General features: G+C 40.2%; 1 protein-coding gene and 1 long non-coding RNA gene across 4 annotated transcripts in view; one reads left to right on the top strand and one right to left on the bottom strand.

Annotated features, from left to right (window-relative positions):
• The window catches only part of Jazf1 (JAZF zinc finger 1), a 303551-nt gene that overhangs the window by 61231 nt on the left and 228454 nt on the right, over nt 1–13866 (bottom strand). The gene's annotated exons all lie outside the window — the stretch shown is intronic.
• Nucleotides 1–13866, top strand: part of LOC141420717 (uncharacterized) — a 59813-nt gene that overhangs the window by 33256 nt on the left and 12691 nt on the right. For both annotated transcript variants that reach the window (XR_012445256.1, XR_012445257.1), the window contains exon 4: nt 5304–5378. This is a non-coding gene — a long non-coding RNA (uncharacterized lncRNA). The remainder of the gene's footprint in view (nt 1–5303; nt 5379–13866) is intronic.

Below are 13866 nucleotides of genomic sequence, written 5' to 3' on the forward strand. Positions count from 1 at the left end.
ACTATTCACAGCACATGTGGCCCTAAGGACAGAATGGAAGATTTGGGAAAGAATTCTGGGACTTGAAATGCACAAAGCGTGCAAACAGAACTCCAGCCTAATAAAACTGGGGGGAAGGCTAGGGATGGCTGCAGTTAAGCCCCCATGGCCCATCCTGGTGCATGATGGGTGAGGGCAGTGTTTCCAATCACACTGCTCAATTACACAGCTGGCTTTGGCCTCATCTGTGCAATTAACCACACTTTCTCCTGTCTCCATCACTCCCTGGGAGAACATGAGGAATTTGTACGGAGACATTTTATCTTGCAGGATATGGGGAGACATTTAGTGGGTAATTCACCAAATGGAACCCCAGTGTCTTGGAAGAGTTAATTCACCTCCTGAGGGCCTGAGAATCTGCCTCCTCATCAGGCCTAACGAGACAGAGGGGAGGTCATTACAGAACAGCTCAGATTTTCTTCTTTTTATATTTGACTTTTTCTAATTCTGCAACATGTTAAGAAAAGGGAAAATGCTCAATAGTGGAGAAGTCCACATTTCTGGACAAGTCAAACAGTGAGGAGAGAGGCTTTCCTTAGGCCTGGCTGATATCTGTTCTGAGGGTGCAGGCAGAGGGGGAGTTGGGAAGGAGACTCCACCTATAAACAGAGTTGGGTGGGCTGGGCCATGGCTACTTCCCAGGATGAGTCAGTGTGCAGCTTGAATCCATTCTTGCCTTCCATCTCCTGAAGGAGTTCAGCCCACCTGTGGAAGCCTTCCAGATGCTTCCTTTCCCTTATATTATAATGCAAAGACACACTTTGGATGGTTATTTCTGACCTCTCCTCCCCTCCCTAGGACTGAAGGCTCATTTCTCTCACTCATTCCCAGGGAAGTGCAGCACAGAGGTGTATCTGCTGCCAAGAGAGAGCCAGCATCTAGCTCTGCCACATGCCAGTTTATATGTCTGTGACCAAAGTTTTATCCTCTTTGGGCTTCAGTTTTATCTGTAAAATGAGGGGTTATTTATTCACTTATTTTCACCAATTCTGAAAGAAGATAAAGTCATTATTAGGATAAGGTACAATAAAGTAGAATGAGTGATAAGAGGCATAAGAGATAAAACCAGGCTGGGACAAGGCATCTAGGCAGGCTTAGGCTGAAACTACACATGGGTAAGAAATGCCCATTATGGAACTGCTTTGTGGATTGGAAGTACCTGAAAATACTTGTAAATTGGAAAGTTCTAGATTTTCAGCAGCTATTGAGATGTCACTGAGAGTGGGACTACTGTGAGCTATAACTCAATATACCAAGTGTCCACAGAGGGCTCACTAAGCCAAGGCGGAGGGACATGGATGTGAGTCAGACAGAACTCTACTTTCATATCCTGTCTGGCAAGGGTGCCTAAGGGAGGTACAGTGGGTTACAGAGCACATGGCAGGAGTATGCTATGAACAGGAGGAGGCTCAAAGCAGAGGATGACAAAGGTTGGGCCGGAGGGATATACGTCAGTCCTGGACATTATGTATATGTGTGCCTACTACTCCCAGTTTCTGCTACGTTTATGACTACTGAAATTCTAGGCACCTTTGTGCTGTCTGACTGCATTTCTGACTTTCTCACATTTTATGCACAACTGATGGGAAAGCAGCCTTTACTTCCCTCCACTAAAAATGGAAAATCTTGCTTGCCAGCCAAGGAGGAGAGGGGCCTGTGGCCAGCGTTTACCCTGCAGTTCTTCCTCAGTCTGAGTGAACTTTCACTTTCTTGCAGGGTCTTTTCAGAATGTCACCTATCCGTTCATCATTGACTTCAGCTCTTGCTCAAATCCCTATAGAAAGAGGCCCTGAGGACATGCACGGTGCTCCTGGTTTACAGAATCCCTGTTCTGGAATCTTAATAGATTTTATTTGTGGTATAACCAGAGCACTATTTATCTAAAGAATTTTAACAGGTTAAGAAGCAAGACCTAGCCCTTAAGCAAGCTTAGACCCAGCCTCAGTAACCAGGAAGATGGCAACCGCCAGCCATGTTAGCTACAAGTTGCTGTAAGAGTTCACTATCAGGATGCTGTCTTCACGCAGACCCCATTAAAAATAATCACCATCTGTTAGACTCCCTTCTTTTTTATTAAACTGGCCATTAATTACAGGTAACAACTAATTTCGCCTGGATTTTATTGCATGATTATAATTTAAACAGGGGAGGGCATCAAGCTTCCTGCCCTGCTGAAGGCAGGAATTCTTTTTAATGCTATGTTTCAAAAGAGGGCTGTAATAAACCACCCAATTCCACTTACTATGGTAATTATAATTCTCAAAATTCATCCTTCCTGTGGTTAACGAGTATCTTCTTTCAGCTTAGCTCAGCCTGCCTTCAGCCTGGGTCATTAAATAGCAAACTAGTCTTTACCACTGGTAACAATAGATCTTTCAAGGGTTATTGCCTAATTAATTGAGGTGCATGATTTGATCACTACCACTTCTTAAAAATTTTCATATTCCTGAATGTAACAATATGATATTATTGTAGAGTAATTAAAACTGGAGTGAGTTCTAATGTTTTAATTAGAACAGGTTTGTTGTTCTGGATAAGGTGAAGTGCAAAATTTTACTGATGCTTTTCAACTACAACGTTTAGGTTAAAACATCTGAAACAAGCCATTAATTTAATAACATGCTCATTCAAAACAAATCATAACTCATTTCTTTTTACTGCAAAAAGTAATTGAGTAATGAATAATGAAAATCATTCCACAGAAAAAAGGGCAGTAAATATGTTGACTTTATTATTAATACTCAATTTTGGTTAATAAGACAGCTATTAAATTTGAAACATGATGGACCTGATTTATTGACTTATTCAAGATAATGGTGAAATATTGTCTAGTAAGTACTGTAGCTCTTACAAGAGAATATTTGATTCTGAAAAATTAACTAGAATTCCAATGAAATTTCAGTTCTTACTGAGAACTATCTGATCTTATACTTCTTATCCCTGTATCTCACATGTTGCTTAAAGAATTTAAATTGTGTGTCTGTGCACTCACACCCAGTGTTTGTGTGTAGAACACCTATGAGAGGCCTTATTTTGTATCACTTTGTGCCATCTAAAACTGGAATTCTCTCTCGGAAGCAGTATTATTTTGATCATCTTACTCTCTATCCAAAAGAGGCAGATAATAAATAAAATACCAAAAGGGCATTGGTTATGCCTAAAAGAAGGTCCATAGTCTAACTAGCAGACACATGTTAGTGATGGTTCTGAGACAGGAAAAAAAAAACTCATTAAGTATACAAGGAATTAGCAAAATGTTTTTCTTTCTCCCTCTTTCAAATAGGATTATAGTTGATTCTTGTTATGCATAGCACTGGGATGCTGTGAACACCGAATGACAGAAAATTGACTACTCCGAAGGAAACACAAGATTAGGGTTCTGTGAGCCTCTGGTCACGTTTTCATCACCCAATCAACATAATGGTGTTTTATGTATGTTTCTGTTTAAGTCTCTTTATGTGACATACATTGTTGATTCACTGAACTTTAGGCCAACAGCACCATGAGTCATGTCTGGAGAAAGCTGATCTAACACTTGTATTTTCTCCATAAGGCACTTCACAGTCTTTTTGTGTTCACAGATACTGGACAGCACTTTGGGACTATGCTTGGGAGGTCATTTTTTTTAAAAAGCCAACAAAAAGCACAAAAATGCAAAAAATGTGGCACCAAGACTGTGAAAAGGGATAGTAGGAGAGCTGTGATAGTAGGAGAGCTGAAACAAGAAGGCAGGGCATTGCCTTCTTTGACCTCAGTTGGGGGCGACAGTGAAAGTGTGGTCTGTGTTGATTCTGGGGTTACATGCAAGTCTTGAGAAGGCAAACTTGCAAATACCTAATCTTTGAATAATGAGTATTGACTATGGTCTATATTATAGGCTCTTACTATTCATTTGCTCATGCATATTTGCTTATCTACTGTAATTCTTTCTCACCTACAGGTAATCTCAGCCCTTCATTTCATAGGAAGGGCCAGAATATACACTCATTATTTAGTAAAGCTTGAAATTAATTTCTGGAAATTACTGACTTCTACAAGAACTGCAATAGTAATTGAAGCTTCTAGTAATACACATTTTGGGGACATTTCAAGAAATGTTTCAACATTTTCTTATTTGCATATTTTGGAGAAGGACTTCATTTAACTGAAGGGCAGTAACAGCCTGAGTTTATTTAATCATAGCATACCTCCAAATCCTCAATCAAATTTATGATATAGAAGATTTCTTGCCTGTTACCTTCACAGGAAGGGTATTCAGACCCTCTCCTTATGAGTAGTGTGTAACATTTCTACCTAGGAAAGGTTCAATTTACTTAAAATCATTTACTGGCCACATTAGGAGCTGAGCCAGAGATCACAAACAGATGACCCGCAGGTGCAGATCCAAGAATGAAAACATTAGATCTTACATAACAATCCAGACTTCCACATTCTTGTCAGAGTCAGCAGCTCTGGTATCACTGGGCCTAAATTCCTACTTAGCAACAACGAACTGAAAGCAGAGAAGAAACTTGATTCTATAAAAGGGCCACAGGCTCTCAAACTCTCTCCCTATTTTTCTAGAATCCATCCAACTCCACTCATTAAGGCACTTGCCTGATACTCCTAGCCACTTTCACAAATGGTTCTTAAGATACCTACTATATGCTAGGTAGTCAGGCTATCCAAGAATAGCCAAACAGGCCTGGATCCAATTTGGAGAACCTGAAATGGGCAGAAAACAACAAAAACAAAACAAACAACAACCAAAAAACAACCCACCAAAAAAAAAAAAAAAAGCAACTACGGATGGGATGAGGGATTGTTTTTTTTGGTGGTACTGGGGTTTGGACTCACAGTCTCACACTTGCTAGGCCAGCGCTCTACCACTTGAGTCATTCCACCAGCCCAAGGGATGAGATTTCAAAATGCTCTAAGAGAATATAGGTCAGCAAGGGATGATAACAGTCAGGTTCTCCTGTGTAGAAACTGTGCAGCAAGGGAGTTGAGTGTTGGGGTAGATGTGTGCTTAGGATGCATTGATTGTAAGATTGTCAGTTTAATTACTTGGATAGGAAGAAGTAATTTATTTGGGGAAGAGACTTTCTCATATTGCTAGTTACACAGAGGGACCCTTATTTTGTCACATTCTTTCTTTTAAAATATACTGCAGTGAGTTTTGAATAGTCTTGACTGGTTCTTCAAACTTACCTGCATTTGGAACATGTTTATATCCTCCGGCAATGGGGACATCTCTGAACTAATGCCAGTGTTATTTGTTCCAGACTTCACAGATGACAATGGAATGAGGACCAAAACCTACCGATATGTTCCTAAGCCTGTTTAAGGACAGCCTGGATGTAAGTAGGGCTATAAGCAGAGAAGTCTGATGCCATGGACTTGACACAGTGGGACATTTGTTAAATGTTCTGTTTTGAATATGGAGCTCTCCTTAACACAGAGGTGACTGTGTAGAGTACAAAAAAGTAAAGCTTTCAAGCAAAGATTTTGATATGAGTTGTAAAGAACTGGAAAATCATTTAGAAGAAAGGGGAACTTGTAGCAAACTAGTAGTGATTTGGGTCTTCTATGTCCCCTAAAAGGAAGATACTTCTCCTGAGAATTATGGCAAAGCAGAGAGAAGAATGGAACTTGTTCCACAGCTGGGATACTTTTTGCTGCAAATAACCTCATTCAGACAGAATTTATTACTATAAAAGTGTTGGGTAAAGGATGATGAGAACCACTGAGCTTACTACCTGAATACCTTTATAGCCCTTCCAGAAAAGAGGAAGGAGGTAAAGAGTTTAGGGTGGACACTAGCCATGGGGCTATGATATAAGCTTTTTACAGACACAGCATGTCTGTTGAGACACTGATTAGGGCACTTGCAGGGTTACTGCTGGTTGGGGTACTTGGGGAACTCACGTAAGACTAGCAACATATATTCCCAGTTTCTAAATGGAAGATGAAGCCAAGCAAATTATTTTGAGATTCTTACAAAGTAAATTAGAGATATTCAAGCCATGATCATCTAGCATAAAGATGATTTACTGAGTATACCAAACATTTTATCCCTTTAAAAGTTGCACAGAAAGATGTGGTCACTGATATTGTTCTCCAAGTATTTCTGGCTCTCTACATTTTTGGCACATTATAGGAATATAGTTCTTTGTTTTTCTCTCTCTTTTTCTGTTTTTCTAGTGGATTTGAACTCAGGGCTTCCAGCTTACAAAGCAGAACTCTACCACTTGAGTCACACCTCCAGTCCATTTTGCTCTGGTTATTTTGGAGATGAGGGTCTCCCAAACTAATTGCAATCATCCTGACCTTGATCTCAGCCTTTCAAGTAGCTAGGATTATAGGTGCAAGTCACCAGCTCCTGGCTTTCTTTGATCCTCTTGAGGTTGGATATGACAGTGATGATTCATATTGGTACTTCCTCCTGATGGAGTCATTCTAGACCATGGGTCAAGATAAAGTCTCCATCAGACAAGGTACTTGAGTGACTATAAAAAGTAGAGCATCCTAATGAGCCAAGGTGAACATGAGGAATGAATAAACAAATTCTTATTGTGCTGTCATTGGTATTTGGAAATTATTTGTTACAGCAATATAATTAAACCCATCCTGACTACTATAAAAGATGTAAAGTTTTTATACTGCATTTTAATTTTTCAAACTTCTAGTTCATATACTTTTTAAAATAAAAATTCTACTGATCCTTCAAACTGATTCAATTTATACATTCAGCATCACTCCAGCCAACATTTATCTCTTTTGTGAACACCAATTCCAACTATAAAAAGAAAATCACAGAATTCAGTACCTGGTTATTTTATAATTGCCTGTATATATTAATAAATGCCTCTGACTGGATGAGAGAATTTTGGAGGGCAGAGAGCATAATGCAGGCATCTTTGAATTGTCACCAGCCAAGAAAGGAAGTTAGCAGGTTCCAGATAGCATGGAACTGAAGAGTGGAGCTGTCAATATATTGTACTATTTGATCTCTCCCATGCAATATTTGCACACAATCAGCAAGCATTGTGCACACACTGCCTGCCTGGAGCCCTCCTGGAAAATTGAGAGCAGAGCAGACTTGGAAGCATCCATGTGGCTGCTGCACAATGGGTACCACCTATGCAAACTTCCATTTTCCTAAACAATGTGAGTCTATATGGCCTGTTGACTACAGCTTTCCAACATGAACCAAGGAGTAGAAGGGAACACAGGGGTGATAACTTGGGGGGAGAAATCAGCTAGTGGAATTTAAAGCTTAATCTGGTGACCTGATATTAAAGTGTGGAAAATGACAGATTGCTAAGAAGGAATGCTCAGGTCAATTTCAAGTTTAATGAAACTAGTTAAAATAGCCTGAACATGGGTTCTTATCAAGTCATCTGGTTCACTCTCTGTCTTTAGATTTTTGTTCTCAAACACTAAAAGTGTTGTGATTCTTAAAAGCAGCAGAGCTGACTAAAGATTGCCTGCTTAGTAAGTGATGGGGGTGGCACTGACACACAGGTCCAGTAACAGGCAACTTTAAACGCTCAATGTAGGTGGGTGGACTATCTCACTGGGACAGGTTGTAAAACTGTATTTTGTAGAATTACAGCTTTTGAGCTCTCAGCAGAGGGAAATATTTTGGAACTGGGCTGAAGTTGTAAATAGGAACTAAAATGAGAAACTTTGGGAGATAAAGTAGTAAGTAATAAAAATCATAAGTCACTCATGCTCAAACCTGTGATGAGAGTTTAAAAAAAATCTATCACTTAAATTTTCAAAGGCAATTGGAAAATGCAAGCATGCCTGTAATGCCATAAAGTACTGAGTGACATATTCTGTTGTAATAATGTAGCTATCAGGGCTAGAGGGAACAGAGCAAGCATGAGAGTATGTGCTGTGATTACAAGACAACATCACCAAATAACAACTTTATAGTAACTGAAGTAATGCCCAATGTGTGGAAAGTATATGTCAGGCTTGGGTGATATCTTAGGGAAGAGGGTAACTTAAGGTTACAAAAGGAAAGAGTGGGCTCAATTTGGTGCTGTTTGACTATAGAAGTGTTCCAGAGAGCCAAGGAAGATTCAGGTGATCAGCAGTCCAATTTATCTTGTTGTTTATTAAATTATTAGCCAATAATTTCAAGCAGAACCAGTTGGAAGCAGATTCTTAACTCCTGAAAGACCACATAGAGGAAAATTCACTCCTTATTTCCAACAGGAGATTAATAAAGATTGTGGCAGTGTTTCCCCCTCCGAATCTCCCATGTACACCTGTGTAACTGTTTGTACCTTGGCATCCTTGTCTAGCACCCCTAAAATCTGAGCACTGGGATTGTCTCACAGGTGTTAATGCCTCAAGGGAAGTCTTTTTGGTGTTGGAAGAACCCAAAAACCCCTGTCCCCGATTGAAGGCTGATCCCCGTATTGTAAATTACATCCAATAGTAAACATATGAATGTGACATTTTAGGACACTGAGACCTCCTTAGCTTTTGTCAAAACTTCAGCCTCATTTGGCAACTCATGCCTCTGGGAGAGCAAAATTACTTACATCGTTAAAACTTCATCAAGTAATAATTTTACTATAATTGTTAACATAAATAACTGCAGAAAATAAGTACAGAGTGATCAATTTGTTCTTGCTATCTCAAGGGAGCCACTATTTAGCTCTGACATAGAAAAGCAGGACAGTATTTGTACTGCAATCTGCAGATCAGGTATTCACTTGGGCATTTTTCATTCGCTTTAGATTTAGCACTTCCCATAACTGAACTATGTAAGCAGGTCAGCTTCAAAAATAAGATCTCACACAACATGTCACAAATTTAGCTAAGTCTAAATGAAGATGTGTCACATGGGGTCTCAACTATTTTCCTGCTTTCCTTCCTGACACCAGAAAAAAACTTCATTCTTGTGAAACAAAAACTGAAATTCTGTTGATGGGGTGGTGTTGCGGGGTGCCTTTGAAAAAATGTGATGCAACACCCTCTTTCCCAGCCAGCAGGAAGAATCTTCAGCCAAATTTGATCTGTCTCAGTTAACACAGGACAACTTTTTCATTTGACTCACTTTCCCCCTTATTCTTCCACCAACACCAGACTAAACTATTGCCTGGTAAGATAAATTGTAATGACATGATTGGAGGGAAAATATATGGTGTGATACAGAGAGCCCTAAATACCTGTAAGTGGAAAAAAGCATAAATGACCATTTTAATTAATTTCCTAATGTAAAACACAGCTGTAGTAATGTTGGCAAGTCTCACCTGCCCCGTCTTAAATTTGTAACATGAAATCATGCCACTTAATTAAGTCTTAATGCAGAAAAATAGATTTTATTTACTTTTTATGGAATATCAGCATTTAAAGCTTTCTATTTATGTGTGTAAGCGCTTTATAAATTACTTGAAATACTGAAAAAAAAAATCTGACTACTACTAATCGGCAGTTACAAGCACCAGTTTCAGTTTCAATAATTAAATGCCTTTTTGGTGGACTCCTGCTGCTGTGTGAACTTGCTCTAGGCTATGAAAGTAATGAGTCCGGACAGAGTCATCTGATCTCATGCTTGGTACAAAACTCAAGGAAAAGGCCTTTGCCACAATTCCTAGTCTGTTTACCAGACTGCAAGCAGACCGACTGCTAGAAGCATTATGAAGCCTGGGAGTGTCCCCTTCCCCCTTCCAGCAAGTTCCCAGTTTTTACAAGTGTGGCCTCAGAAAATACGGTGTTCTAGCGCCCTCTGCAGGTCAGAAGTTTGACAGTTGCTTAACAGCACTGTTTCTCACTAGGAAGAGAAGGGGGAAAATCATGACCATCAAAACTGCACAAATCAGATCTCACTGGAAAGATGTTTGTTCTGAGGGCAGGCTGACACTGAATCTTCCACAAGACCCCCTAGGAAAGAATACCTTTGCTAACTTGTTTAGGATAGCAACATTTCTGTAGGCCCCTGGGATGTCTTCATAGCACACAGTAGAATGTTAGGGACCATATTATTTTCATTATCACTATCATTCTTAGATTATTCACAGGTATCTTTCTCACTCTAGAGATGACCCCGTTTTCAGCCTGTTGAAAGTATGCACCTGTCCTAATAAACTTTTCTATCATTTTTTTCTTAAAAAAAAAAAAGATTACTCATGTAGAATATAGGGCTCTCTTAAAAAAACAGGATTTAAAAATGCAATTCCTGATGTTTAGAGGCCTGAATCTGGGGAAGAATCTAGAAGTTATTTATATAGACACACTATGATTTCTTTGGCAAACTTTTCATTCTAATAAAGTATATATCTAGCAAAATGCAGTGAATTTCTCAAGTATTTTAGGGAACTTAATATACATTTTTACAGAGCATTTTATGTTCTTTTAAACTTTTTGGATGGAATAGATATAAATCATTACTGAAAGAATCCTTATGTAAAGATAAAAACGAGGAAGTGTGTCAAAAATAAACAGAATAAAACAAGGTCTTATTTTCATTTTGACAGTGCTTTTCCAATCCATTTTATATTAGTTATAAAGTCTACTTAAAGCCAGCAAATAACCAACAACTTTTAATAGGAATTGTTTCATGATATTCTCAAGTCAACAGAAGTACTTAACAACTTAATAGTGGGTGACTTTCTGTTCAGACTAGTTGAGAGTATTCAATTAAAAGAGGAAACAGTTCACTACAATCTTTCCTCTTATTGAGGTTAATCTACGCCAGGTAATTTACAAACCTAGGGGAGCCCCCAGAGACACATACTTCTAATAATCCACAAAGGAAGGGTCTGTCTTGGCAGAGTCCCTCAGCCTGGTAGTAACATGCTAGCCAACACTTGCCTAGAGTAGCTGGGAAGAGCTGTGGAATAGTCTTCTACAGTGTACATTACCACTTCCTCATGGCACTATGATCATTTCACAGATCTTAGAGGCTAGTAGGGATTACAGAGGAGGCATTGGGTAGGGGGTGAGAACCCAGGCTGGGGTGTTTGCAGCCTCTACACAGGATTTTCAGTGGCTCCCTGAGGATCCTGGCAGCATCCGCATGTCCTGCTCTGATTACCTGGCATATCTGACACTACTTTCCCAAGGACAGCCTTCTACATGGGAGGTTTTCCTAGTCTTCTTTACTCAGTGCTCTAGACAAGACCAGCACATCCCCAGGGTGATGCCAGCAAAGGTTTTGGTTCCAGTAAAATGATACTTCCAAATGAAAACCCCAAATTAAAATGTCTAGCTTCCAGATTTGTTGATTTCAGAAACAAGTGCTCTCAGCATGAACTGTCAACAGCCCAAGTTAACAGAGGGCAGCTGCTGGCTGCTGCTCTGTGCGCTCCGTACAGCCCATCCCAGCCTTCCTGAGTCCAATGTCAGACATCGTTCTACCAGGCCTGGAATCCGGCTGCCAGACTCAGCCCCCTCACTCGGCTTATCTCCCACTGAGAGGCTGAGGCCGCCAGGATGGAAGTGCTCGCTTCCCAGCAGATGTGGGGCTGCCAAGAAATGGGGGCACCACCAAGGGCCTGGCGCCGTGCTACATTTATGGTCATTCCTCTGGCTCCTTCCCCCGGCCACAGGAGAGACAGGTGATGAGGATTAAGCCAAGCATATTTGCATATCCTCAGCACAGGGAAGGAAATTAACACCACAGTGACATGATTTAGTGGCTAAACTTAAACTTAAGGAAGTCCTACAGAGGCCAATAGGAGAAGGGGACCAGGAACTAGAGAAAAGGTTAGTTCAAGAAGAAGTAATTTAGAATGTAACACATATGTACAGGAAAGCAATGCAAGTAAACTCCCTGTATAGCTATCCTTATCTCAACTAACAAAAATCCTTGGTCCTTCCTATTATTGCTTACACTCTCTCTTCAACAAAATCAGAGATAAGGGCAAAATAGCTTCTCCCTGGTAGCAAGGGAGTAGGGGGGGGAGGGAAGGGGCGGGAAAAAGGAGGAGGCAGGGAGAAGGGGGGAGAAATGACCCAAACATTGTATGCACATATGAATAAAAGAAATAAAAAAAAAAAAGAAAGTCCTAGACCATTTTGAGTACCAGGAGACCAAGGAAGATGTAAAATACAACACATATGGCAGGGATGGGCGAGTCCAGGGTTGGTGGAAGAAATGGAAAGACATGAATGAGTTTGGTTGTTTAAAATTCACCCACAAATCATGAACAGGCTTTAGACTTGGGCACAAGGAAGGCTACCTTGGCCTCACTCTTGCTAGGTGGGGCTGGCAGTGGTGGGACTGTCTCTGTCATCCTCACCTTTTCAGGGAGCTCTGTCATGGCTGAATAGTCCCGGATCACACTCTGTTTATTTCATTCAGTTTCAGAAATGGTCTGATAATTAGGTTATTTCAGAAACTGAACATACGAGTACAAAACTAAACATTATAAAGAGCATAAACTGAGACATTTCCAACATCTCTCACAAAAGTGAATGAGAAAAGACTGAATTGGAGCCTGTGTGGTTACCTCCTTCTTTCTAGAGCTGCTGCCTTCAGGAAAGCCAAGAAGGAAGGGGATTTTTTTTTTTAAGCAAGTATTTAGACAACATGGTTATGTTATAATTAGCAGAGGCAAGAAGGTAGGAGACAATGTTACTTCAATTTGCTGTCATACAGAGGTACCTATAAAAATGGATATCATTATAAGTTTCTCCCAAATTCAGCAAGGTCCTGGGTGTGTTCTTTGGGCAAATCTGCATAAGTTGCTTTAGTTGTTTTTTCACTAAAACAATGATGAGTTCCTCTCAGACACAAGCCTAGAACTGCTTAGGACAAAAACAATGCCATTCATCATAAACACAGGAACGTTATAGGATGTTTAACTAGAAAGTAAGCAAAGTACTCAAATGACAAATGCCACAACATACATAAAAGTACAGGGCTTTTTTCTTTAATGCTGCTATCTGAGGTGGCTGGATGTATTTAATCTACCATACTGCCAATTTATTACTCAGAATAGACTTCTGCAAATAGGAAAATGAGTATTTGGGAAATGCCTGCAATTCTCTGGACTATCACTAACTTTTTTTTCTTTTCTTTATTAAGGATTGAACCCAGGGCCATGCACATGCTAGACAAATGCTCTACCATTTGAGCCATGCTCCCAGCACTTTTGTCCATATTTTACTTTTGAGTTAGGATCTAATTTTTGCCCAGGCTGGCCTGGACTTTTTATTCTTCCACCTCTGCCTCCTGAGTAGCTGGGATTACAGGCATGAACTATGCCCCACCACTAAAGTAATTCTCACTGAGGAGTCAAGGGCCAAGTTTGAAAAATAGATAATTCAGCCCCAGAATCCCGTAAACATTACATGGCAAAACTCACCAAAACCAAATAAGGTGAGCTAAATATGAGTCTTACTCATCCAAGTGGAATGGAAATTGCCACTGGAGACAACTTCAAAAGAGTAACAACTGGGCTGGGATGTAGCTCAGTGGTACAGCGCTTGCCTAGCATGCTCGAGGCCCTGGGTTCAATCCCAGCACCAAAAAAAAAAAAAAGAAAAAAGAAAAAAGAGTAACAACTGAAACATATTTTGAGACACAGTAGAATCACTGAAATAAGTCTGTGCACGTCTCCCACTGTGCAGCATCACTGGATGTATAGACTCTCGTATGTGTGTGTATATGTCTTTCGTGGACAATAGCAAAATGCCCACCAGAGGAGTCCTTAAAAGTCTTGGCAACTTCTACATGTAGGAGTCTCCACTGAGGTCACCTGGAGGCAGAACACTTTATTCTGGAGAGACACATAAGTGACACCTCATGACAAGGAAGGGTATACCAAAAGCCTTGGAAACCTCACCATGGTCAGCCTGGCCAGTCTCCCAGGTTGTGTA

Source organism: Castor canadensis, chromosome 2, assembly GCF_047511655.1.
Source record: "Castor canadensis chromosome 2, mCasCan1.hap1v2, whole genome shotgun sequence".
Classification (NCBI taxonomy): Eukaryota; Metazoa; Chordata; class Mammalia; order Rodentia; family Castoridae; genus Castor; species Castor canadensis.